General features: G+C 32.2%; 1 pseudogene across 1 annotated transcript; it reads right to left on the reverse strand.

The window, feature by feature from the left end:
* Positions 1–19,860: 19,860 nt before the first annotated feature.
* LOC144561948 (uncharacterized) lies at positions 19,861–24,213 on the reverse strand (annotated as a pseudogene). The gene is made up of 2 exons (XR_013513945.1): positions 21,279–24,213; positions 19,861–21,169 (listed from the first exon to the last, which is right to left on the reverse strand). The product of XR_013513945.1 is annotated as an uncharacterized LOC144561948 (transcript).
* Positions 24,214–27,413: the final 3,200 nt, after the last annotated feature.

The raw sequence follows: 27,413 nt of genomic DNA on the forward strand, positions 1-27,413 counted from the left end.
TTATTGAAATCGCAGTTTTCAGCAAATCTAGACTATAAAAAAACAACGATTTTTAATAAATCTAAACAAATAGTAAAAAAATTCCAAAAAATATAAAATTTGGTCTCCAAACACATATTAATATGGAGAACAAGATGAACGGTTCGGATCGACCGTTAGGACTTTGAAAAGTCGAATATTGTGTCGTTACACGGAGGCCCTCTATGCTACGCGTAGCATGCTAGCAGGTTCCTTCAAAGTTCAAAAAGTCGATCCAAACCATTAGATATGATATCTATATATATTAAAATGTGCTGGGAGACCAAATTTAAATTTTTCTAATTTTTTTTACTATTTATCCACTTTGAAAATCGCTGATCCAACGGTGGCTTCTGGTTTTACTGTTTTGTTAAGTCACCGTTGGATTAGCGATTCTCAAAGTGGCTTAATAAATAGTTAAAAAATTCAGAAAAATGTAAAATTTGATAATTAGGATCGGTTCTTAGCTTAGAACCAATCCAGATACTATCAAGATCGGTTTCGGGCTAAGAACCGATCCTAATACTTGATAATTAGGATCGGTCCTTAGCTTAGAACCGATCCTGATAGTATCTAGATCAGTTCTAAGCTAAGAACCGATCCTATTAGTTCATGTGCTGTGATTTTATTAGATTTTAGTATCGGTTTTATTGATAAAAGCGATCCAGATAGTTATGATTATCGGTTGGTTCGTATAGCCAATCCAGATAGGTTGATCCTGATTCCAATTTTTCCACTAGTGACCCGATGGCCGAACGACCTCTGCCGATGGTATATTTATTAACGCCATCTGTTTTTAGCCGATGTTAGTGTATTTACATTTTCTATCGGGGTGATATGCATCGGATTGGACACTAGAGATTGATTCTTTCTTCTTTTTGAATTTGGACAATCAGGCACAGTTGGCTAGGCTCAGAGACAGAGCCAGTGCCGGTACCAGTGCTAGTGCCAGTACCAGTGCCATTCAACATTCGGCAATGAACCATCCGGGACCTCTAAATGGCAATGATTTGATGAATCAGGGAACCAACTTGCTTCAGCCAAACATGTACTTATTTTTGCATTTCTTTCCTTGTTTATTTATTTTGTTCATAGTTCGACGTCATATACCACCCCTAAAAATGAAACAAATACATATTACATAATACCCCTGTTATTGCTTGTGTTCTAACAAAGAAAAATGTTTTATTGAATTGTGTTTTTCATAGGAATTCGGGTACGTAGCAACTCTGACGACCACCTAATGGCAGCATCCCCGGGATCCCGATAAAGACAATTGATGTGCCCATCTAATTATGTGTAGTGACTTGAATGACTGATGCAACAAAAATACTATTGAGATTTTTTTTCACATATTAGCGAACTTTTTTGGGATTATGTTTCTGGTTTGCCTGTGTTATTTTTTTTTTCTGAATTTTACACAAATTGAGATTTGTTTTTGACGGAAAATGTAATAAAATAGTAAGTACCTGAATTAATGCGGCACATTGTGATTATTAATTTCTATTTTCTTAAGTATTAAGTTTTATTGTTGGAATATAAACTTATACAATTACATTAGTGTTAATTTTGAACTAGTATGATAAGAACTGTACATTAGCAAGTGCTCAAATTTTTATCAAGATTCAAGACTAAACATGTATATATTTAAACTAGTAATCGTGCTCGTGCACAGTAACGGGAGCAAATTATGTAGTAGAAAACATTAAGCTCCTTAATAAGGAGGAGAGATAATTTAAATCAAATTTGTAGAGAAAAATAGTTAAATACTATATTTATCTACAAGATAACACATGTGAACTCTAGTGTAGTGGTAAGAATTTTGGCACCAACAGAATCCAACTGGGTTCGAATCTCGCATTTAGCAGAAAAAAAGAAAAAGGGTGCGCGATGCACAGGCTCGGTCCGCAGGTGCCGTGCGTGGTTCAGAGGCGCGGTCCACGGGCACTGGAATTATATGCAGCGCGACCAATGCATACTTAAGTGTTGAAGCTCATAATTTGAAAATTTTATCTATGTGCGATCTGAAAATTCAACGGCTGAGCATTATTTCGAAAAAAAAACAGTAAATCAGGACCCTTGCAGGATCTAGACATTAAGCTCCTTAATAAGGATGAGAGATACTTAAACAAAATATAACTATATCTAAATTTTTTTTATCAAGATTCAAGACTAAACATGTATATATTTAAATACTTAAACAAAATATAACTATATCTAAAAAAATAGAATACAAATCACAAAACATACTCAAATTTTGACCTAATATTAATTTTAGATAATTCAGAGATCGAAGAGAAAAAAAAATTCAGGAGAAGAGTAAACAAAAGACGATTTGCATGGCCACCCCTCAATTTGCCCAAGATGGCCCTCTGACCCGATTCTTCTCCTTCTCCAACCTCGACTCTTTGCCTTCTCCGATAAAATCCCTATACCTAAAATACACAACAAAAAAATTAATATTTAGTTAATAAAATACTCAAATTAATTAATTGCATTAAAAAAATTCAGTCTAAATAATATATTTTGTTAGCATATTTGTCCTATTGAAAGTTTGAAACTAAAAACTCCTTGTCAATCTAAAACTCATTAACGAAATCAGGTTAGGCACTATCAAATTAGATTTTTCTTTTCTAAATTGCACAGAATAATTTAAATAATTTTAATGTTGGCGCAAAAAATTTCATAATTTCCCTTTTATTTCCTGAGATCACTATTAAAGCCCTAAATTTGAGGTAATGATCAAATAAGTTGCCAAATTTTCCAGGTCAGCATTCAACCTAGGGGCAGATGGTCCCATCATCAGAGGCAAGGAAGGATAGCTCATATGATAGTTTTGTAGATCCGTGGTTCTTTTGTCGGCCCCCTCTGATTCTACAGCCGACCGCACGGAGATGCTGGTGTCATGCTCTAGAACACCGCACGGAATAATTTATAATTGCCTGTCCACACCAGGCTTTAAAACGGACATCATATGCTTAAAGGTCCCGGCACTTGATGAGGGATTGGAGGACACCGCCTCGTCTAAACTCCAACCTGATAGGCCTGTTGCTGCTGCAGCAATTGTCTCGCGCGTCCCCCCTCATTGGTACTGGTACTGACTGCGTGTGAACTCCTATATACGTGCATAGAATTGTTCAATTAAGTAATATAGCCCAATAATTAGTTTCCTCCATAATCTCAACTTTCTTTTATTTCCAAATTAAAAATGTTAGAATAAGCATATATTTTTGTAGACAAACAAATATAACAATCTTTCAACAAAAACACTTGATTATTTATGGAGTTGCTTTCTAAATTCTGAGTTCAATAAACCTAAAGCACTTATTGTGAGTGTATATATAAACGAAACATAAAATAAATAAAAAATGTAGTAATATGTAGAACCACCATTTGCAAAGTTTGAAGTTTGTTAGATCATTCCATCATTACGTATCAAAACATCTAAAACTCATGAAGTGTAAAAATACTATGTATCTTGTAGGCCTAGGATTTTGACAGTTTGAACACACTTCATTTCACCACTTCATTAGAATTGTTTTTAAAACATTTGAGCCGTATTAATTAATTAGACTAAACGAGTCGTGAGATAGTTAATTAAGCAAGAGCAAGGAAAGGGATATATGGGCTGGGCTCCATGGGATTTTCATTATTGGGCTTTCAAAAACGATTAATTATTTAATGACGAAAAGGAAAAGGGAAATATATAGATTGGTACTGAAACTGGTAGCAGAATGTGTAATATTATTGGTATTGTAACTAATGTTAAGAATGTGTAGTAGTTTGTTTTAAAGGAATATACTAGATTATTTTTTTAGTTTTGTCGATTTGTATTAACTAGTCTGATTCTTTATAGAATACAAATATAATAAATGCACAATCGAGAGAGCAGAGAGATCTAGAAATTGTGCTACCGTGCTTCAATTAATACTAGTATCGTTTATGTGCATTGCAACGGAGACATATTATAAGTAAATATAAATAAAAATATTTTCATACAAAATAACATATTCATAAAAGAAATATAGAACAATAAAAAGAATAATTATTCAACAATATACATATATGAATAATATTAAAATAGATTGGTTATAAATTCAAATAATAAATAAAAAGTCAGTTAGTATAATAAGAGAGAAGAGATATTTAAACTAATCATATGTCTTATCGACAACAATATTTAATTAAGAACCTACTAACTATATATGTCGGCATATAATTGATTAAATGTTGCCAAAACTGAGCTTGTCGTCAAAGATGGGGGAGAATAGCCTCGGGTGACCCTCACACTCTCCTGAGTTCTGACAGTTTCGTCTCGCCATAGTTTTTCTACCAGAATCTAATTTTACACCACAGAACAGTAAAGGGCGCACCTATTGGCGATCTATGACAATAGAAAAAAAAAATATGAATCAAGAGAGACAAGACAAAAACCTTATGCTTTGGCCACCTACAAATGACACTCGTGCATAGAATTGTTCAATAATTAAGTAATAGTCCATTAATTAGTTTTATCCAAAATCTCAAAAAAAAAAATTCCATGAACTACTACAATATATATATTTGTAGACAACCAATAAATTATATATCAATATTTCAACAGAAAGACTTGATCATTTTTTAAGTTAGCAATAAACCTAAAGAACTTATTATGAGTCTATATATAAACAAAACATAAAATATCACAAATGTATTAGTAATAGAACCGCCATTTGTAAAGTGTGAAGTTTGTTAAGTCATACCATCAATACATATCAAAACATCTAAAACTCGTGAAGGGTCAAACCATGAAGAATACTCTTGGAGAGAGAGATTAAATGCATTGTATCAAGGATACAGAATTTTTAAATTAAATGATAGCAAGTCTCTCTAAATAATTGTAAAGTGTTACATTAGTGTTATTTGTAATTTGAAGGTTCTAATTTCATAATGTTAGTTAAAGGATAATGAATATTGATAGTGAATATTAATAGTGAATTTTTTTTTTTAACTCTGGAAAAAATTATGGGCGTGTCCTTATTGTTGTACATATCACGACCAATATATATAGACACACATATATATTTAATTAGTTTGTTAGATTGTGCATTTTTATTTTTTAGTTTGGCTGTTCATAGTTAGACTTGTGTATGTGACTTGAGAAAATGTACAACTCATTGGCAGTTTTTAAAACCCAATTGTATAATTAAATGTTTGTATCTCTAAATAAAATAGGGAGACTGTAATTTGTAATTTGAAGGTTCTAATTTCATATTGTAAATTACAGGTGTTGATTTTTGTAAAGAGATGAGAATTTGAGGAAACAAAAATATAATTTTTTTATTTTTTTTGTTGCATATATTACAAGAGAGAAGGTTGACATCTTTTATACATTTTCATTTCTATTTTACCGTTGGTACATGGTACCTAACGGTACAGTCACTTAATTTTCCTAATTGCACTTTAACCATTTTTTCCTTATTTTACATATCTACCCTTATATTTTCAATTATTCTCAACACTCCCCCTCAAGCTAGGATTATAGATGTCGAGTAATCCTAACTTGCTTGTGATTTCTTCAAACGGTTTTGGATCCAATCCTTTTGTAAATACATCCGCTAGTTGATCTCCACTTCTAACAAACGGTGTTTCTATTTTCTTGGCTTGGACCTTCTCTCTAATAAAATGACAATCAACTTCTATGTGTTTGGTCTGTTCGTGAAATACGGGATTTTGAGCAATGTGACGTGCGGAGTTGTTGTCACAATACATCTTCATGGGTTGATCAACATTGATTCCCATGTCTTTGAGCAATTGCTTGAGCCATATTAGTTCACTTGCGGTTGATGCCATGACTCGATATTCCGCTTCCGCGCTTGATCGTGCCACGACATTTTGCTTCTTGCTTTTCCATGTGACTAAATTTCCGCCTACAAATGTGCAAAAGCCGGTGGTGGATTTTCTATCAAAGCTACCGGCCCAATCTGCATCGGAATAGCCACATATTGCATTAGAACTATTATTCTTCATCCATATTCCCTTTCCAGGATTTCCTTTTAAATACCTCAAAATTCTGTTTATAGCCTCTAAATGTGGTGTTCTTGAATGCATAAATTTGCTAACTTGACTTACGGAAAATGAAATATCCGGACGGGTTACCGTGAGATAAATTAATTTTCATACAAGTCTTTGATATTGGTTTATATCTTCTAAAGGTTCACCATCTTCAGTATTTAGTTTATACTTACTATCTATTGGTGTAGAGGCCGGTTTACAACCTAATTTACCGGTTTCTTTTAATAAGTCTAAAGTATATTTTCTTTGTGAAATTAATAGGCCTTTGTTGGAAAAAGCTACCTCTATTCCTAGGAAATATTTTAAATATCCTAAATCTTTAATGTCAAAATTTTCTTTTAATTGGGATTTGATTTTTCTAATTTCTTCTAAATTATTTCCGGTAATTATTAAGTCATCTACATATACTAGCACAAGAGTTGTATTATTTCCTTCATTTTTTGCAAATAATGAATGGTCAGCATTGCTAATTTTAAAATTGCAAGAAATTAAATATGAGCTAAGTTTGTCATACCATGCTCGTGGAGATTGCTTCAATCCATATATTGATTTGTTTAATCTACAAACAAAATTAGCATTTTTTTTCTTGTACATGACCCGGTGGTAGAGTCATACAAACCTCTTCCTCAAGTGTTCCTTGAAGGAATGCATTTTTCACGTCCATTTGATATAGGTTCCATCCATTGTTTACGGCAATGGAAAATAAGACCCTAACGGTATTCATTTTTGCAACCGGTGCAAAAGTTTCATTGTAATCTATGCCATATGTTTGTGTAAACCCTTTGGCCACTAACCTTGCCTTATACCGTTCTATGGTACCATCACAATTATATTTAATTTTGTAAACCCATTTGCATCCAACGGGTTTTTTATTTTTTGGTAATGGAACAATTACCCATGTTTCATTTTTTTCTAGAGCTTTTAGCTCTTCTTTCATGGCTTTCTCCCAAGTGGGATTTTGAATGGTCTCTTGATAATTTCTTGGTTCTATTTCTTTTTCTATGGTAGTAAGGTAAGCTTGGTATGAAGGCAAAATTTTTTCATATGAGACATAATCTTGTATAGGATATTGGACGGTATAGGTAACATAGTCTTTAAGTCTAGTTGATGGTTGTGATACCCTAGTTGTTCGTCTAAGCCCCCAATTATCCTCTACTTCGGTCTCATTTATTTCATTGTTGTCATCATCCATTTCTTCTTCAATATCACTTATTTCATTTTCTTCTAAATTATTTTGTGGAATATAGGGTGTTACCGAATTTATTTTTTCAATTTGGATGTGATTAGGCTCTTGAATCTCTCCTATTTTTTTGAAATATGGTTCATTTTCAAAAAATACAACATTTCTAGAAATAAATAATTTTTTGTTAATAGGATCATAGAATTTGTACCCTTTTTTAAATGGTGAATACCCTAAGAAAATAGTTTTTGTTGATACACAATCTAGCTTATCTTTCCTTTTAATATTTACAAAACTTGTGCATCCAAATATTTTTAAATGATCAAATGTGATTTTTTGTTGATAAAGAATTTCTAATGGAATTTTATTTTCTAATTTTGAACTTGGCAATCTATTAATTAGGTGTGTAGCGCAAAGTATGGCATCCGACCAATATATCTTTGGAACATTACTTTGAAACATCAAGGTTCTTGTCATTTCCAATAAATGCCTATTTTTCCTTTCCGCCACTCCGTTTTGTTCGGGTGTATTAATGCAAGTAGTTTGGTGTATGATCCCTTTTTCTTTAAAAAAAGTTTCAAAATTTTTGTTTACAAATTCCGTTCCGTTATCCGACCTAAATTTTTTAGTTTAGCATTAAATTGATTTTCTATAAGACAAAAAAATTCTTTGAAGCTACTAAACACTTCATTTTTTGATTTGAGTAAATATAACCAAGTGGTTCTTGAAAAATCATCAATAAAAGTAACAAAATATTTAAATCCATTATATGAGTCAATTGGGGCCGGTCCCCATACATCCGAATGAATTAAATCAAACATAGCTTCACTTTTACTATTGGAATGAGAAAAACAAAGTTTTGTTTGTTTTGCTAACTTGCAAACCTCACAATTAATACAATTTAAATTTTTACAATCCAAAATATAGTTTAAAACCTTGTCGGAGGGATGCCCAAATCTTCTATGCCAAAGATCAACATTAATAGATTTAGCGGAAGCACAAAGATTTATTTTTTGTAAATCCAAAATATAGTGTCCATTTTCAAGAAAACCTTCACAAATTTTCTTCCCAGTTTTCCGGTCTTGAAATACAACATTTTTACTCGAAAAAATTACGTTACAATTAAAATCTTGTGTTAATTGTCTTACAGAAAGTAGATTTATAGGAAAGTTTTTTAAAAATAAAACTTTGTTAATTTTCTTATTGAAAAGATTCATTTCACCGACATAATTAATTTTTTCTTTCATACCATTTGCTACTAACACATATTGGTTATGTTCGGACAATTTTAAATTGGTAAGAAATTTTTCATTTCCAAACATGTGATCCGTAGCACCACTATCTATAATTATTTGGTCAAATAAATTAAAATTTTGAGAGCGAGATATAATACCACATGAGCTGTGAATTTGATTCTGATTAGAAAGCAGCACAGAGAGTTGTTGGAGAAGGGTTCGCATTTGATCGGCCAACCCACTTGACCCATTTCTCCCTGACCCGCTTGAATCTGACCCGCCAGCGAATAAACTGGATGTCTCCATTTTACGAACGAATGGAGAGGTTATGTGTGGTTTATTAGCCCCTTTTTCTCTTTCTTTTTCCAGGGAAGCACGCTCCCCCTCTTTTCTTTCCTCTACCTCTCCGCCATTCTTTCTCCCTGTCCGATCGTATCCCTTCTCCGCCACCTTCCACCACTTAGGTCGGAGATGAGAATGGAGAAACCAACAATCGTCATGGGTGTGGTTCCCTATTTTGCAATTGGAGCATTTTCCGGATTTATTTTTGAGGTTAGAGTCTCGACGTGGACCGAAGCTAGGGTTTGGAGCGTTTCCTCGGATCATGAAGTTGGTTCTCAGATAGGCTTTGAGGTTATTTTTCGATTTTGATCTGAAAAACAGATGCTTCTGATATGTTGGTTTTTTTTTTTTTATTTATCCGATCGAACTTTTCTGGTATAGATCTGAAAAACAAACAGATCTTGAGATTGTGGTAAAAATATTGGTTATGGGGTTTTTTTTTTGTGTTTTTTTTTTGTTTTTCTCGGATTTTCTGGTATGCAATCAGCAAAATCTGATTTGGGATTTTCTGCACCAGTCTTACTATTTTTCTTTTATGGACTGTTACGGTGGCTGGTACAGTGTACTCAACACTTAGGTGGCCAAATTGGCACTTGGATGAGTTTCATTTTTTTGGAGTTTATCAGAGTATTGAGGATTATCGGAAGCTTGAAGCTTTATCGGGTTATTGAGTATTCATATGAGGTTATCAGAATCGAGCTTGAAGCTCTGATACCATGTTGATTTTTGTAAAGAGATGAGAATTTGAGGAAACAAAAATATAATTTTTTTATTTTTTTTGTTGCATATATTACAAGAGAGAAGGTTGACATCTTTTATACATTTTCATTTCTATTTTACCGTTGGTACATGGTACCTAACGGTACAGTCACTTAATTTTCCTAATTGCACTTTAACCATTTTTTCCTTATTTTACATATCTACCCTTATATTTTCAATTATTCTCAACAACAGGATTTGAAAGTTTGTTACAATTTTGACATTTTTCTTCTTTTCTGTAATCGTGTTGACATTTTCTTTGCCCCTGATTGATTATACATGTAGCAAATTATACAAGATATCTTGGTCATTGTGGCCTTAAATTGAATTTATTTATTGAATCATGAATCAATTTGACATATTTATGATCATCGCATAATCAATCAGGGATTATTTATAGTTTCAAAAATATATAAATAAATCGTAAAAGTAATTAGTTTTTTGTGAAAATATTTTTGTTTCTTTTTTATTAGTATTATAATTACAAACCAAAAAAAAACTTAGTTGGATTGCTCCAATAATTACAAATACAATTAAAACATAATTACAAATGCAATAAAGAAATTAACCTCGTTTAATTGCTCCAAACATGGTTGCATTGCTTCAAATTATTTTTTTGAATTTCTTAAATTTCATTCAACAAACGAAATATGATAATTAAAAAAAAAACAAATAATTACAAAGACAATCATCTTATTAATTAAGCCTCGTTGCGTCTCTGTTCTCTGTTGGTGGCTCCTTCCTTTCACTCTCTTCGCTGTGCCTCCGTCGTTCGTCGGTGGCCCCCTAGCTAAGTTCGTTTCCTTCCTGATCCCTCTTGAGCTCCTCAATGTGTCTAATTGATTGGAGGTGATGTGATTGACTGATTGATTGAACGACAAGAAAAAAACCTGTTAATTGCCACCCACAAACGACATTCATTTGCATAGACTTGTTGAATTAAGTAATGGACCATATTAGTTAGTTTCCTCCAAAACCCCAATTTTTTTTTTTTTGATAAAAACAGCCAGTAAATTAATTATATATCAATCTTTCAACAAAAGGACTTGATTATTTATGGAGTTATTTTTATATTGTGAGTGTATATTTAAACAAAATATAAAATACGAAAAATGTAAGATATATATAGAAATAGAACCGTTATTTATAAATTGTGAAGTTTGTTAAGTCATACAATCAATACATATCAAATAGCTAAAACTCATTAATGATCAATTAATCTCTTAATTAATTTCTGGCCCAAGTGCTTAGCATCATACCATACCCCAGAAAACGTTGCTTTTATTAAGGTTAATTTTTAATTAGTTGAGACAAATAATTTCTTGCGTATCATTCTTTACAATACAAATAATTTAATAACAAATGAAATAAGAAAACAGGAAAACAAAAAAATAAAATAGGGACTCAAGCTATCTAAATATCATAAACAGTTTTAAGCCACACACACCATTATATATATAGCTATAGCGGTCGTCGCTGAGTTAGCGCACTTTTATCTCATAGCTTAGCATTTATGATATGAAAAAGCTATAGTGCCACTATAGCTAGCTATTTAGAACCCTGATGCTAACTATTGAAAGTTTTACACCGACCTCTATCAAGTAATTTTCTTTTTAATCCAACTTGAATAAAATTAACACAGCTAACTTTTATGCTTAATTCCTTGTCTTAATTTTTAGTTAAGAGTGGTTTAATTCAAATTCTCTTCTTCATTAATGATATTTTTATTACTTGCTTTCTTTATATATAAAAGTTGTTTTGAAAAATATTAATTTAATTAATAACTTGATCCAGTTTAATTACCAGGATTTAAGTTAAAAAGAATTTCATTGTTATTTTTTAATAATAAAACTGTTATTTTTTTATTGTAAGTCGCTAAATTTAAAATAAAATTAAGGTGTGCCACAAAAGATCATGGAGTATGCTCATGAGACACCACACAGAGAAAATTCTTTGGACAAATTAATAAGTTATTTCAGCAAATTGTCAATAATAAGTCTCAATTAATTAAAAATAGCAACGGTGGAAAAATAAACAATAAACGGAAAAAAGATTCTCGTTTGTTGCAGTTTAGAAACTACATCTAACTACGTAAGGAGGAGCAAACAGATCGAATTATTCCCATCAAATGTTCAACAGTGGATAAAGATGCTAGTTTGACTGCGATCGCTTTCCACCATTACAGGTCTGCTTGCATTCCCTTCCACCAATGTTGACATTATGTGTTTGTAGGCTCTCAACAAATACATGCCAACGGTGGTGATCGATGAGCCTCAGTCGAAGTCGCCGTGATGGATCTCCGAGGAACCATCGGCGCACCTGTCAGTGGTGCATAAAATTGTTCAATTATAAGTAGTAGTAGTCCATTTATTATTTTTCTCCAAAATCTCAATTTTTTTTTTCCAAAAGATATTAGAATAAGGATAGAATTGTAGACATCCAATAAATTATATATCAATATTCTTTCAATTTATGGATTTATTTTCTCGAAGTAACCTAAAGCACCTATATCTTGTGAGTGTATATTTAAACAAAACATAAATATGTAAAATGTAATAGAAATAGAATAGTAATTTGCAAAGTGTGAAGTTTATACAAAAAAAGAAGAAGCTAAAACTCATGAAAAGTTAATTCAAGAAAAGGTTTAGCTTTTCTGATAATTTTCACAACTAGAATAGTAAGTTGCCCTTATTGTTGTACATATCACGACCCATATATATATAGGCGATTACAACACATCTGAAATTATTAAAATTGATCGAGTAAAATGCTCTAAATGCTCTCAGCGCGACACTTCAGCGGGATGTGTTGTTCTCCGATGGCTTTGAAAGCGCTTTCATTTAAACTCCTGCGCCAAGTTACAGATTAATTATTTCTGCCCGAGCTCTCTGACCTTCCTGCCCGCTAACTCATCTCCTTCTCCTCTCTTCTGAGCTCCAACGGTCGTCCCCAAAGCAATCACATTTCATTGCATTATCAATAGCCGATACCTATACCAATCGAATCGCCAGTGTAAGGCGATTATAGCTGTGATCAGATCTTGGCCGGCCATGGCCGGAAGAGGTAGACTAACATTGAACCCTAATCAGGTGCTCAACCCTCAGCCTGAGGTCCATCAAGAAACACGAGTTTTGGAAAGATCCGATATAGTTGTGGTGGTGCATTGCCTTGAGATCAATTCCTCATCTCCGACGGACAAGTACACACATGCATTTCAAGATGTTGAAGTTGACAACCCAGTACTATTGACTTTTGATACTATCAAATGAAACTATTTCCTCAATAGATAATTTGTCAATAACCTCCCAAGGAGATTCCATAGATGATGAGATTTTTCAGTCTCTTAGCTCTCTCAAACAAATGTCCTTTTATGAATGCAATATTATCCATCTGCCGAAGGGCTTGAAGTATTTTGCATCTGTCCAGTACATGAAACTAAATAAATGTCCAAATCTATCTAAATTGGAAGAACTACCGCAGAATCTTCGTGTTTTGGAAATTAAAGACTGCCCAACCCTGAGAGAGAAGTTCAACAAGGGTGGTACTTACCAGGTTCGATTTTATGAAGAAAGCACCATTGTGACATTTCCAACACAAGGTAATCTAATTTTGGGACCCTCCAATAAAGCACTTCAATTTTTAAATTTATTTCTTCTATTTATTGATGGATATATGCATCATTTTGATCATAGAGGGATCTAAACAAATGTATTTAGACCCCTCTATCCTTTTGGTTTACCAAAGCACTTAAATTCTATTCTTTAAATTCATGTTTGCCAAATTGTTAGGAGTTTAAAGGGCACCAGGAATAAATTTGATCAAAAAATACCTTATTGGTACGGCCTTGGTACTTAATATTAAGGAGCATAATTGAACATATGAGACAGGGCATCCTCCTACAGTCTGGTTTTGTGCTAGACTGATGATATGGGTTAGCACTTATGAACAGTACTACTTACCTGACCCCTTTCCTTTTTTTTGCATTTTCCTTTTTGCTTTGATTTTTGGCTTGTTATACCATACTTCATTTATCTTCATTTATTTTTTATCTTCATTTATTTCTATCCAGTAAACCTATTCTTCATTTATTTTTTGTGCCCAAGCATGGATTTCACTCACTGATTCCGCTACATTTTTCTTCAAAAATAAGTACAAGAACAAAATTAAGGTTGTCATTTCAATTGAAATATTTAATTTACAGAAAATCCTGTATTCCAACAGTCAACAATTCATAGCAAGAACTTCAATACATTTTTATTCATTTTTGAACTGCTTCAGTTTACATATTCCAATATATCTAGTTTCACAGATACATCCACGTCAGTGTTGTAAAAAACGGTATTAGCGGCCGATTAAACGGTCGTTTAATCATTTACAGCAGCCAAAGCGTTACGAATACACTTAAAGGATGCATGTTTGCGGATGAAAATGATTAATCAGACATTTTACTGTTTAATCATCCATTTATTTCCGTTTATTTCTGTTTATTCTAATTTATTCTAGTGAATATTTATTATCATATTGATTTTTCTTTTCTGTGATAGTGTACGTGATAATAAGTTTTATAAATTATATATTGTAGTTTTATTTGTGCTTGGACATACATCCAATATTTTTTTATATATATATTTTTCTTCTCACTTACTTTGAAATTGATTAATTGCTCTATTATTTATATACTAGATATTTTTTTACTTACTGATATATTTTTTTCAATTAGTACAAAATGTTCATTTATGAAACTAAGTTGTTATTATAAACTAAATTTAGTGATTTTATGTTGGAATTAATGTTTTATTTCTTTCAAATAATATGTTACTTGAATTTATTCTTTATTAAATAAATGTGTTACTTACATATGCAAAGTGCTTATGCGTTAAGAAAAAAAAAGTAGTGTCATGTTATAATAATAGAACTATGTTAAATTAAGTTTATCTGATAAGTTTAATGAGTTAAATAAAATATTTTTAATAAATTATGATATATATACATAAATTTAATAAAAACGTTAAATTATCCGCATACTGATTAATCGTTTGGCAGTACCCCATCCATCCAATGACCGCATACCGTTATTTATAACACTGATCCACATATGTAAATTTTGGTGTGCAACCACATTTTAATATAGCGATCAAATCTAACGATTTGGATCTACTCTTTGGCTCTATTTCTCTTGCAGAAGAAAGGATTCATGTTTAAGCAGGATTCGTTTGCTCACTTTCTTCAGTTTCTTATTTCGAATTTCCAACCGAAGGTAAGCTAACTTTGAGACCCCATGATAAAACACTTCTATTTATAAATTTATTTCCAACCAGTTCTTCAATTTATTTTTGTTCATGTGGATTTCAGTCACAAATTCTGCTACATTTTCTCTTGAAAAATAAATGCATAAGAGTTGTCCTTTCAAACAGAAATTATTTAATTTAAAGAAAATCTTGGTATTCCAACCATCAGCATTTAATTTTGAGCAAAAACTTCAAAACTTTTTATTCATTTTTAAACAGCTGCCTTACATATTTCAATAAATCTATTTTTCACAGACACGTCCATGTCTCGATTTAAAGCATGAAATTATTTTTACTTATTTTTTGTTAGTAATTAATGTTGATATTGTGATATTTATATATTATCAATCTCATAGTCATAATATTTTTTTGCTCTGCCGATGTTATAAGATGCTAATCATTTTGCTCAACTATGTTTCTCTTGCAGAAGAAAGGAATCGTTTTTAGGCTGGACTCGTTTGCTCACTCTCTTTAGTTTCTTCTCTGATGTCTCTTCATATGACCCCACCTTCTCCAATTCTGCAGCTCTTCACACCACAAAATATAAATAAAATAAAACCGCAACAAAAAAACTTAAAAACCAAAATAACAACAAAAAAACCAAAAAAACGAAAAGCAAAAAAATGAAACTTCTTTGATTATCTATTAGAAGTAATTTATTGTTTTAAACTTCTTGAGTCTCCAAAACAATTATTTTATGGGACATTGTATAATTTTGTGTAACTGTTGAACTTATTTGATGCTTTTAATATTCTAGGAAAACTATATAAGAAAACCAAAAAAAGGAAAAAAAAAAAGAAAAAGGAAAAAAAAAAGGAGAAACGAAAAAACTGAAAAAAAATTGTACAATAATTTCAGTCCGAGTGATAATTTTGTGTGTTGTATGTTTAAGAATTAGTCTTTTTCATGTGTTTTGAGCTTATACTTGTCACTTTATACGGTGTGTATTTTATATATATGGTGTGTAATTATGTGGACATTTGTATGACAAGACTGCTTGTTGATTTATATATGGGACAATTCTGGTTTGATATATATTGTTATTGTTTCTGGTTGTAATAGATTCTGCTGAAGAGTTTTATATGGTGTGTATATATTATCATTGTAATTTTGCCCTATATTTTTTTCTTTTTTGAAGCACGTTATTAATAAAGATTTATGAGGTTATTTGCCTAACTGAACCATTTTTAAAGGAATGATTATTTTTTTAGAAAGTTCTATTTTACTCTTGCTATTTAGGAGTAGTTAAAATTTGTTTGCTTTTAGCTATCCTTGTAAGAAATGTGGTATTTTCACTATTTTTCCTGGAAAATTAAAGAGAGAAAAAAACATGATATTGTTTAGGATTTTTGCTTGATTTATAGCATAATGGAGACACAGGAACCATTTATCTTCAATCTCCAAAGAAATGATTACAGAATTTGATGCAAACAGAAACATGATTATATACGAAAGATCATTTTTTGGCTCTCTCTTCAGCCCTATGTCTCTTATCCCTGGGAGGTGTATTTGCAGTGGTATTGGCATGTTGGCGAAGGTTCTTCAAATGAAAAACAGAAAAAACAGAAAAAGGTAGAAAAAAACAGGAGAGAGATGGTTGACTACTATTGTTTGGTTATTTTCACAACAACAACATAGTATAATTAGTTTTATGTCATACAAATTAATTGCATATAATCATATCTAGCATTTTTCTATTTTGCTCTCTACAAAATTAGTCCAAATAAATAATTCCTGCTGCTTTGATCCAAGTAGGAATTATTGACTGTTTAATCTTAGAAATAAACAGGCCCGACCCAAATAGGCCCAATAATGAGCGATGGAACTCTCTCTAATGACAGTAGACAACGGCCCAAATTACACATTGTTCCTAGTGGATAAATATTTCTTTTCTTTCTGGGTTACAAATGCACATGGCCCCGGAGCAGGATTGCGGGATAATTTGTAGATGTAGAATGGATCAGTGGAAGGCAATAGATAAGCCCGAAATTTTTATTCATATCCTAAAATAAAAGAAAGAAATTTCAAATCTGTCTTCAGTTTTCTTAAAATTCAAAAAATATTCCTACCTCTGTCAATACCAGCAGAAATAGACTTAATTTGACTATCGCTGACAATACTAACGGTACTGGCCTATATATACATTAGAGAGGGGCTGGTTGAATTTTTTTTAAGCCATTTCAAATTGTCACACTCCGGCGGGGTACATTCTCAGGTCCCTCCTCCGGATCCCAGTACCGAGGGCTTCAATTATTTACTTTAGTATTCCCACTGTGCGCACAGAGTTAGCTTGATTGCATCGGAGGTACATTGACAATTTTCTTAATTTATTTATGAACATTTAATATGTTACATAAACATTGAAATGTATTGTCATTATTGAATGTAGGATGCTGAGTTGATGACCATCGGACATCACCGGACTGTGTTTCCGGCGTACCAGGCATACCTCTACAATCTTTGCTTGTACCAGATCATAACCATGCCTAATATCAACATCGAATTTGTTGAAAACTGAGAGCAGGTATGATTTTTGTTTAAGGATATGAATAAAATTTTGGGCAATTTGAGAGAATATTTCATGATCATCAGGGAGATAGAAGGGAATAAAGGAGAAAGGGAGGCCAATAAAATTTCGTCTATTCTTCTTTAATTTTATTAGAAAAAAATTAAGTTGGTACGACGAAGTTTGAATATTTAAACCATGTAGACCCTTATTATGGCCGGATTAGAAAAAAATAATAAAAAAAATCACGTCCATTAATTGCTTGATAGAGAAAAATAATTAGATAAATAAGTGTCTGAAAAGATGAGATTCGAAGGGCACCTTAATCATAGAATTATGCAGCGTGTAGGCTCCAAAGTAGGTGGGTAGTCAATTTCCTCCTCCTATACATTGAGTTGGAAAGCTTACATTAGTGCAGGCTCGAGGCGAAATAACAACCCTGCTAATTGATTAACTCATAATAATTAATAATTTATGTGTAGTAACAATCCGCTGTAATAACAAGTTAACAATTAACCTGCCAATTGATAAACCAAATCGGTTGGTATAGTGACAAACTATAGACATGAAGGCTAAATGTGCACGCATGAAACTTAATTCCGGCATTTGATGATTTCGGTATCCAGTTTTGAGACTTGAGCATCTAATGATTTTTATTATTTTGTTTAACAGTAATTAAAAAATGATTTGATTTGCTTGATTGCTATTTTTCATGATTATTGCGTGTTGTTCTTATGTTTGTTTATAGGATTATAGTTAGGTACTTATTATGGATTAGAAAATTGCATGCTATGAATGCTTGAAATTAATGTTTTAGGACATGATCATATTATTCGTAAGCTAGTGCATGATATTAAATGAACTGTTAGCATGATATGTATGCATAACTATTTTTTTATAGATGCATGACCTGAATGCATAACTTTGCATGTGAGACATGATTATATATATATATATATATATATATATATATATATATTTTCTTTTTTTAAAGCTTTGCATAGACTACAAAGAAGTGAGTGGGGCTCAAACTCTCAACCTTTGGGTATCCGACAGTTCTAGAAATTTTTCTAGCCAAATGTGGTACCACCCCATTCTCAGCATGATTATATTTCCTGAAGTTAATAATGATTAGTAATATGATATTGTTTCTAATTAATGAACTTTGCTAATGAACTAAAGCTGACGATCATGTAGGTGTCGTATTCAAGGTATTCGGGAAAATCATGTAATTTTAATTATGTAGATACTGAACTTGTAGCATATAACAAAAATTACATAGACGTCATTTTCGTGGTAGCGCATGACTATGTTATGTAGATTTTGAACTTGTAGTGCATAACTTTAGTCATGTAGACGCTATATTCGGAGAAAGTGCATAATTTCAAGTTATGTACTACCAAGAATATAACGTCTACATAATTTCAAGTTACGGTCATAACATAAATTATGTACGTGTCATATTCATGATAGTACATGATTGGAGTCTTGTATATACTTGATTGAACCTCATACCTAGCTAAAACGTGACAGCTACGTAGGCATTGAACTTGTAGCACATGTCCGGTGTCATCCAAGCTTTGAACTTTGAATGTCATTGAGGTTATGAAGGTTTCTGTGTTGATAATAATAAGCGGTTTCTGTGTCATATTCATCTCTTATATTATGTGTAACTAATATATCAATGGCAAGTTTTGTAACTAATATATTAATTAATTAAGGCCGGAACGAAACGATATGGAGCGATTTGGGGAAATATGTTTTCGGGGAGAGATAGAAGGGGAGGTGAATAAAATTTCTTCTCTTCTTAATTTTTTATTAGTAAAAAAATAAGTTTGTAGGACAAAATTTGAAGATTTAATTAATTAATCCTTCTTAAAATAAGAGATGCGAGGGATAAAAATCATGAAGCGTATGGGCTCCAAATTAGGTGGGTAGTCAATTCCCTCCTACCGGCTATAATTGGAGTTGCACATAATTATTATCTTCTGTAGCTAGCATGCATGCTGTGGCGAAGAATCTGATTTAACTTGACAGTTTGGACCCAAGCAATTTTATTTTTTTTAAAATGCAACCTCTTAATCTTCAACGGTACGATTTCCGGTATTTTTGACAGAAGCCTTGTTTTGTAGCCAAAAAATAGAAAAAAATTGATAAAAATAATTTGTAAAACAATTATGTTAATTAAGACAATATTACACTCACATAATCCACTAATTATATAATGTATTACAAATATTACAAATAGAATACATTTTTATTGTCAGAAGCTATGCCGAATAGAACACACTTTTACAAATATAACACACTTCTATAAATATACATATACATATGATTTAATATCGAATTATTCGAATAGAATAAAAATAACAATAAATAAATAAATAGATCCGTTGTTGAAGTGCTACATGACAATTTAGAATTTAGGCAGTATATTAACCAATCAAATACCAGCCGTACAAATCTCAAAGTCATAAAGAAGAAATGAAATTAACCAAATTTAATTGAAGGGTTCGGGTCCACACTCAAATATATTGATTTCTTTCAAAATTCTTTCTTATTCCGACAAATCATAGCTAGCACGAATCTCAAAGCTGTGCTTTGAATTCATGTGGTGAATTAACTCAATTGAATGGAATTTTCTGGTCCATCACATTCCTCTCCATTCCCTCTTCTCTTTTGTTCCACTGACAGCAGACCCCACAGCCCATTTCTCTTCCTTTCTTCTCTTTTCCTCTTCCCGTTCCATCTCTTTCTCCTTTCCACGCAGAGGAGCCGACCTCGCTTTCTCTGTTTCTCTTCCGCTGACTAGCACACCCACCGATCCCTCTTGTGCTCTCCATTACTCCTTCCTGGAGAAGAGAGGAGAAGGGATTTTTCCCTCTTCTTTTTGCTTCGGCGAGAAGCCATGTCCCGCTCTCTCCTCTTCTCTTCTCCTCAGCACAACTCAGCCTACGAGAATCGGACAAAACTTGCACAGGTTAGTGAGAATCGGACAAAACTCGGCTGACTCGGCACTGTTCATTTTTTCTGAGAAGCTCCCATAGGCACGAGAATTGGGTAAAACTCGGCCCGGTCCGGTTCAACTCGGAATCAGCCGATTTCCGGAACCATAAATACAAGGTGATGAAACAATGAGGGTTCTGGTATACTATTAGCGCACAAAAGCAATATTGCGGTATTAGCCAATTTTTTTAATACAAGGTGACCAGTTATTAAGGAGATGACACTAAATGTATCACAAGACAAGCTACTCCTAGAAGAGAGATTGTGAATAATAATGCTAATTTCACGAAACATAGATATTACAATAATATTATGACAAGATGAATATTTACCACTCTTACAAAGAATACGTGAGTATTAATAAAGTATAAAGACTTTCAAATACAAAATATGAATAAAAAGCATCGTGCTCTAAAACTGAATTCTAACTGCCAACAGCATGCTAATCTTTAGACATAGAAGCTACTATAAGAAATTACGAAGCAGTTGGCTATTCACTTCTAGATACTCTTCACCACTTCTTGCATTGTTGGACGAAGTGACGGGTTATTATTCAGACACTCATATGCAACTTGAATAATTTTGAGAATTTCATTGATGTCTTGTTCTGTTGGTGGTTCAATGCGTTGGTCAATGATATCTTGGAGTAAGATTTCTTTTTTATCGGAAGCAGATAGATTGATCATATCACCAGGGTGCTTTCCCATAAGCAATTCCAACATTATTACTCCGAAACTATATACGTCACATTTTTCAGTCATTCTCATGGTATAGGCAAGTTCTGCATAAAGAAAAAAAAAACTCAAATTGCAATTATTTCCACTTTCATTTTTATACAAGTAAGTGATGGAAATTAAAATACAATAATAGTGTGTTTATATATACAGAACCTGGAGCTATGTAACCGCAGGTTCCAGCAAGCATACTCCAATTAGAAGACTCCGGCTTGAGAAATTTAGCAGTACCAAAATCTGAGATACTTGCCGTAAACTCAGAATCAAGCAAGATGTTTCTGGAAGTTACATCCCGATGTACTATCGGTGGATAACAATCATGATGCAAATGTGAGAGAGCACATGCAACATCTCTCAATATAACCTTTCTCTTTGCCCAATCCAGTTCTATTGCTTCCTCATTATTGAGAATATTATGTAAATCTCTCTTCTCATAATACTTGTATACAAGAAATTTATTTTGAGGTGAGGAACAATAACCAAATAATTTAGCAATGTTGCGGTGTCGAATGTGGGTTATAGTTTGAATTTCTCTGTGGAATGCTTCAACATCTAGTGAGGTTTCTCCGCCTGCTAACATAATTTTCTTTACAGCAACTGTGAGGTTGTCTGACCCTAAAACTGCTTTGTAAACTCTCGCATGGCCTCCACTACCAATGCAGTATTTCTCATCGAAATTCTCCGTGGCCCTTATAATCTCCTCATATGCATCTCTCCCATCAAAATTCCACACCGAAAAAATGTCTCCTTTACTAGAATCTCTAATGTTCTCCAATTTTACTTTTCTTTTTTTAGTGTAATGGGTGTAAATAAGCCAGATTATAAAAAAGGTTACTAATGCACCTCCGCAAGTTAGAGTTGCAATCAACTTAACCATTCGTAGTCTAGTACTTGTGCCATTCTTATGTTTAACAAATCCCTCACATGAGGGCAAACCTTGAACAGTGCCACAAAGATTTGTGTTGTGTATAAACCATTGTTTGGGGGCTTTTTGAAAAAGCTTTATATCAGGCACCAGACCCTCTAAATGATTGTATGACAAATCCATGGTTGACAAGCTTAACATGTGTTCCAATGAAGATGGAATCAGACCGGTTAGATTGTTGTGAGATAGATTAAGATTTTCTAACATTATTAAGTGCGCTAGTGTTATTGGTATTTGCCCGATTAAAGAATTTCTGCTTAAATCCAGGAAGTACAGTAAGTGTATACTAAGTTTCCAAAATGAGATGGAATTCTTCCACTTAACCTATTGTTACTGAGGTTTAGTGATAGAATATTAACACAGTCGCCTAGTTCTTCTGGCACACTTGTCAGGCTATTTGATGATATATCAAGATTCATTAAAGCAGATAACATTCCCAACTCTTTTGGTACATTTCCTATTAAATCGTTTTGACTTAAATCGAGTTCAATCAATCTTTTTAATCTGCCAAGTTCTACCGGCATAACCCCCGATAGGGAATTTGATGAGAGATGAACAACGTTCATCTCACTTAGGTTTCCAAGAGCGGAAGGAATTTCTCCAATCAGAAAGTTTCCTGATAGTTCTAATTTTGTCAAATGTCTAAGTTTACCAATTTCACGAGGAATTGGTCCGGAGAGATTATTATCCGAAAGACCTAGATAGACAAGATTGGTTAAGTTTTCTAAATTAGTAGGTATATCTCCAATCAGAAAGTTTCCTACAAGCTGTAAATCAGTCAAAAGTCCAAGTTGTCCAATTTCATGCGGGATCGATCCGGAAAGATCATTTCCCCAAAGATACAGCTTGTGCATTTTGGTTAAGTTTTTTAAATTAGTAGGTATATTTCCACTTAATGAGTTTTGTGACAGGGTTAAGATGCTCAAATTACATAGTTTTCCTATAGCGTAAGGAATTTCTCCACTCAAAAAGTTAGCATCTAGATTCAGCTCTGTCAAATGTGTAAGTTTGCCAATTTCAGTAGGGATTGATCCAGAGAGATTATTATAATGAAGATGCAGAAAAATAAGATTGGTTAAGTTTCCTAAATTAATAGGTATTTCTCCACTCAAAAAGTTTCCTGATAGATCTAAATCTATCAAAAGTTTAAGTTTACCAATTTCAAGAGGGATCTGTCCAGAGAGATTGTTTCGCTGAAGATACAATAAATTAACAAGATTGGTTAAGTTACCCAAATTAGTAGGTATTTCTCCACTCAAAAAGTTAAATGATAGATCTAAATTTGTCAAAAGTTTAAGTTTACCAATTTCAGGAAGGATCGATCCGCAGAGATTGTTATGCCAAAGATCCAAATTAACTAGATTGGTCAAGTTTTCCAAACTTGTTGGTATTTCTCCACTCAAAAAGTTTCTTGATAGACATAAATCTGTCAAAAGTTTAAGTTTACCAATTTCAAGTGGGATTTGTCCGGAGAGATTATTACCCTGAAGAGACAAAAATTTTATTTTTGTCAAGTTTCCCAAATTAGTAGGTATTTCACCACTCAAAAAGTTTTTAGATAGTGCTAAATCTGTCAAAAATTTAAGTTGACCAAATTCAGAAGGAATCTGTCCGGAGAGATTATTATCCCAAAGAGACAAAACTTTTATTTTTGTCATGTTCCCAATGCTAGACGGGATCAAACTGCTAAAAACATTATCACTGAGAGAAAGATGTGTGAGTTTTGAGAAGAGACAAATTGATGGAGGAATTACGCCACTCAGTTTATTATGACTGAGATTAAAAATTCTAATGGATGGAAGAGCAGAGAAATTGAGAGCATCTAATTTTCCAACTAGACCCTTTTGGAAAAGAGAAATTTTAGTGATGACTTGCCTTCTTTTGTTAGCATCGTGGCAAGTGATTCCAGTCCAATCGCACGGGTGGACATGCAGATTCCAATTTGAGAGCGACTGTTGGGACGTCTGGAGAGTGGATTTCCAATGGAGGAGAGCTTGTGCTTGAGATGTGAGATCAGAAGATTGAACTAGAGGAAGTAGAAAGAGTGTAAAGAACAAAAGAATGCTCTTCATTGCTGAAATGCTAAAAGCTCAACTTAAGCTTGTAGTTTGTTATCAAGGCATGCATCAGAGCTGGCCCTCTTATAAACTCAGTGGTGAGACACGATACGGCAGTTTACAGGATTAATCAGCGGACAATTGAATATATAGCAACTATATGTGGACAGATTGGTGAAAGACTTGTCTAATCATAATGCAATAATTAAACTGATGTATTTATTGCCATCTTGAATAATCAGCGGGATGCAACAATCAAGAGTGAATTATTGGAAGGAAAATATTTATTGCCATTTTGAATAATCAACGCGATATTGCAATAACTAAGATTTATTATCCTTCTTTATTTATTTTATATAGTTATGATTATGTATAAGAAGAATCATATATTAAATTTATCTAGACAAAGAAATAACTTAGCAGCGATAAATATTGAATTATAAATAACAGATAGATATAAATATGTGAAGTTACAAATTAAAGCCTAAGTTGCAAAATGCACTATCAAAATCTATGAACTAAAATATTAAAGTAAGTCATGGTTAATGCTAAATTAAAATTGACTTTGTAAATTTGAATATTTTTTGACCTTATTTCAAATTTATGTCAAGATTAATTTTCAGATTGCTTGTTTCTTGAGATTTCATTTCATAACAAATACTAAATGTAGATACATTAATGACTTAACTTTAATCAAATTAGTTTAACTGGTAAAAAAATTCACTCTCATGACAAATAAGGAAACATAATTATATCGCTAAATTGGAGAGGGAGAAATAAGGAAACAAATTATATTGCTAAATTTTAGATTTATTTAATTCTAATTGTAACACATAGTGTGATGGCATGTGTGGCGAGTATGTTTTTAGTTAAATTTAGACTTCTACACATGATTCAGATGTATTTAATCAAAAGAAGACATATTACGTAATTGGAGGGCTGAGATTAAATATGAAATTTGAACTTTCAATCGTAGCCGTTGGCGGATCGAACACCAAACGTGCTTAATAATAGAATGTGTGTGTGTATTTTTCAAATTACAATCACTCTATTAAATCACTTCACAGATTGGTAGCACAAAGTCGTTTGTTGCTCTTTCAAAGAAAGGACCTGCTATCAGCATCATAGGCCTTCATTCACGCTAGCTACTCGGTCAGCAGGAGATAATAACATATAACAACATAAATTAATACCTAATTTCATTGAACCTCTATGTGCTCGCTAGCAAGTATAATATAGATAAAACTGATATTTTGGTTTATTTAACTTTCTTTTTCAACTATTAATTAAAGCCCAAGAAAAATATACATATATAGGAAACCTAACTATACACTTCAATTTTTCAAAAGAATTAATAAAAAATAAAGTACCAAGAGAACATGAAATAAACTAACAAAGGTAATTGATTATCTTAAAGAAATATTTTGTTTTATGTTGAAATTATATGATTTGAAAGTAATTAGATAAATGAAATTAGAGGAATATATAAGAATTCATAAGAGAATATTAGTTTTGTTCATACAATAAGAAAATATATATGGATTTGTTTATGTTTTAGAAATTAATAAATTCAATTTACAGGAAAGGAATTTATTTTTCTTTTTCTTAGAAAAATAGATGGAACCGCATCAATAGTACGGTTCTAGTCGGTGCAAGTTTTTGGATCATAGATTTGTTTGAAAATTGTTGAACAAGTAGCAAGATAGAAGGCCTGTGATGCTGATCACAGCGGGCCCTTGCTTTAAATCGACAACACAATTTTTTGCCACTTCATCAGTGGGAAGATTTAACAGAACAGTTATGGCTTCATGCAACGTATGAAATTTCGAACCATATATGCAGCACTATTCCGATTCTATAGTTTGTGTGTTGCATGAAGCAAAAACTGCTATGTTAAAATCTTTACCTCAAAATAGTAAAACACTGATATAGAGCGATTGTAATTGATAAGTAGATCAAGAAACAACGAAAAGAATCATGCTCATATAAGGCACACACAAAATGTGTGTAGAAGAATAATTGAATATGTAACATAAGTAATGTGTCCACAATAGATTGTGAAAGATAAATGAAAGGGAATGCAATAATTATCTTGTTAGAGAAGAATAGTAAGGAAACTGATTAAGGGTAATTGCAATTGAATATATAGCAACTATATGTGGACAGATTGGTGAAAGACTTGTCTAATTAGAATGCAATTATTAAACTGATGTATTTATTGCCATCTTGAATAATCAACAGATGCAATAATCAAGAGTGAATTGGAAGGAAAATATTTATTGCCATTTTGAATAATCAACGGGATGCAATAATCAACAGTGAATTGGAAGGAAAATATTTATTGCCATTTTGAATAATCAACGGGATGCAATAATCAAGAGTGAATTGGAAGGAAAATATTTATTGCCATTTTGAATAATCAATGGGATGCAATAATCAAGAGTGAATATTGGAAGGAAAATATTTATTGCCATTTTGAATAATCAATGAGATGCAAAAATTATTATATATACTTGCCAGTTTACACAAAAATTATGTACAAGTGTTTCATAAAAATCATAATATCTATTTTAACAAAGCTCGTATTACCTATTCAGTTATATTAGAAATGAAAAATAAATGAATTCTGCAAATTGAGATTTAATTGGTTACCTCTAGCAGAATTCTTAGAACGGAACAGTCAAATCAAATGAATTTTGTTTACCCTCTAGTAAGGAAACCGATTAAGGGTAATTGCAATTAATTGCGACTATATGTGGACAGATTGATGAAAGGATTGACTAATCAGAATGCAATAATTAAACTGATGTATTTATTGCCATCTTGAATAATCAGCGGGATGCAACAATCAAGAGTGAATTATTGGAAGGAAAATATTTATTGCCATTTTGAATAATCAACGCGATATTGCAATAACTAAGATTTATTATCCTTCTTTATTTATTTTATATAGTTATGATTATGTATAAGAAGAATCATATATTAAATTTATCTAGACAAAGAAATAACTTAGCAGCGATAAATATTGAATTATAAATAACAGATAGATATAAATATGTGAAGTTACAAATTAAAGCCTAAGTTGCAAAATGCACTATCAAAATCTATGAACTAAAATATTAAAGTAAGTCATGGTTAATGCTAAATTAAAATTGACTTTGTAAATTTGAATATTTTTTGACCTTATTTCAAATTTATGTCAAGATTAATTTTCAGATTGCTTGTTTCTTGTGATTTCATTTCATAACAAATACTAAATACAGATATATTAATGACTTAACTTTAATCAAATTAGTTTAACTGGTAAAA

Source organism: Carex rostrata, chromosome 1 (assembly GCF_964058835.1).
Source record: "Carex rostrata chromosome 1, lpCarRost1.2, whole genome shotgun sequence".
Taxonomy (NCBI): domain Eukaryota; kingdom Viridiplantae; phylum Streptophyta; class Magnoliopsida; order Poales; family Cyperaceae; genus Carex; species Carex rostrata.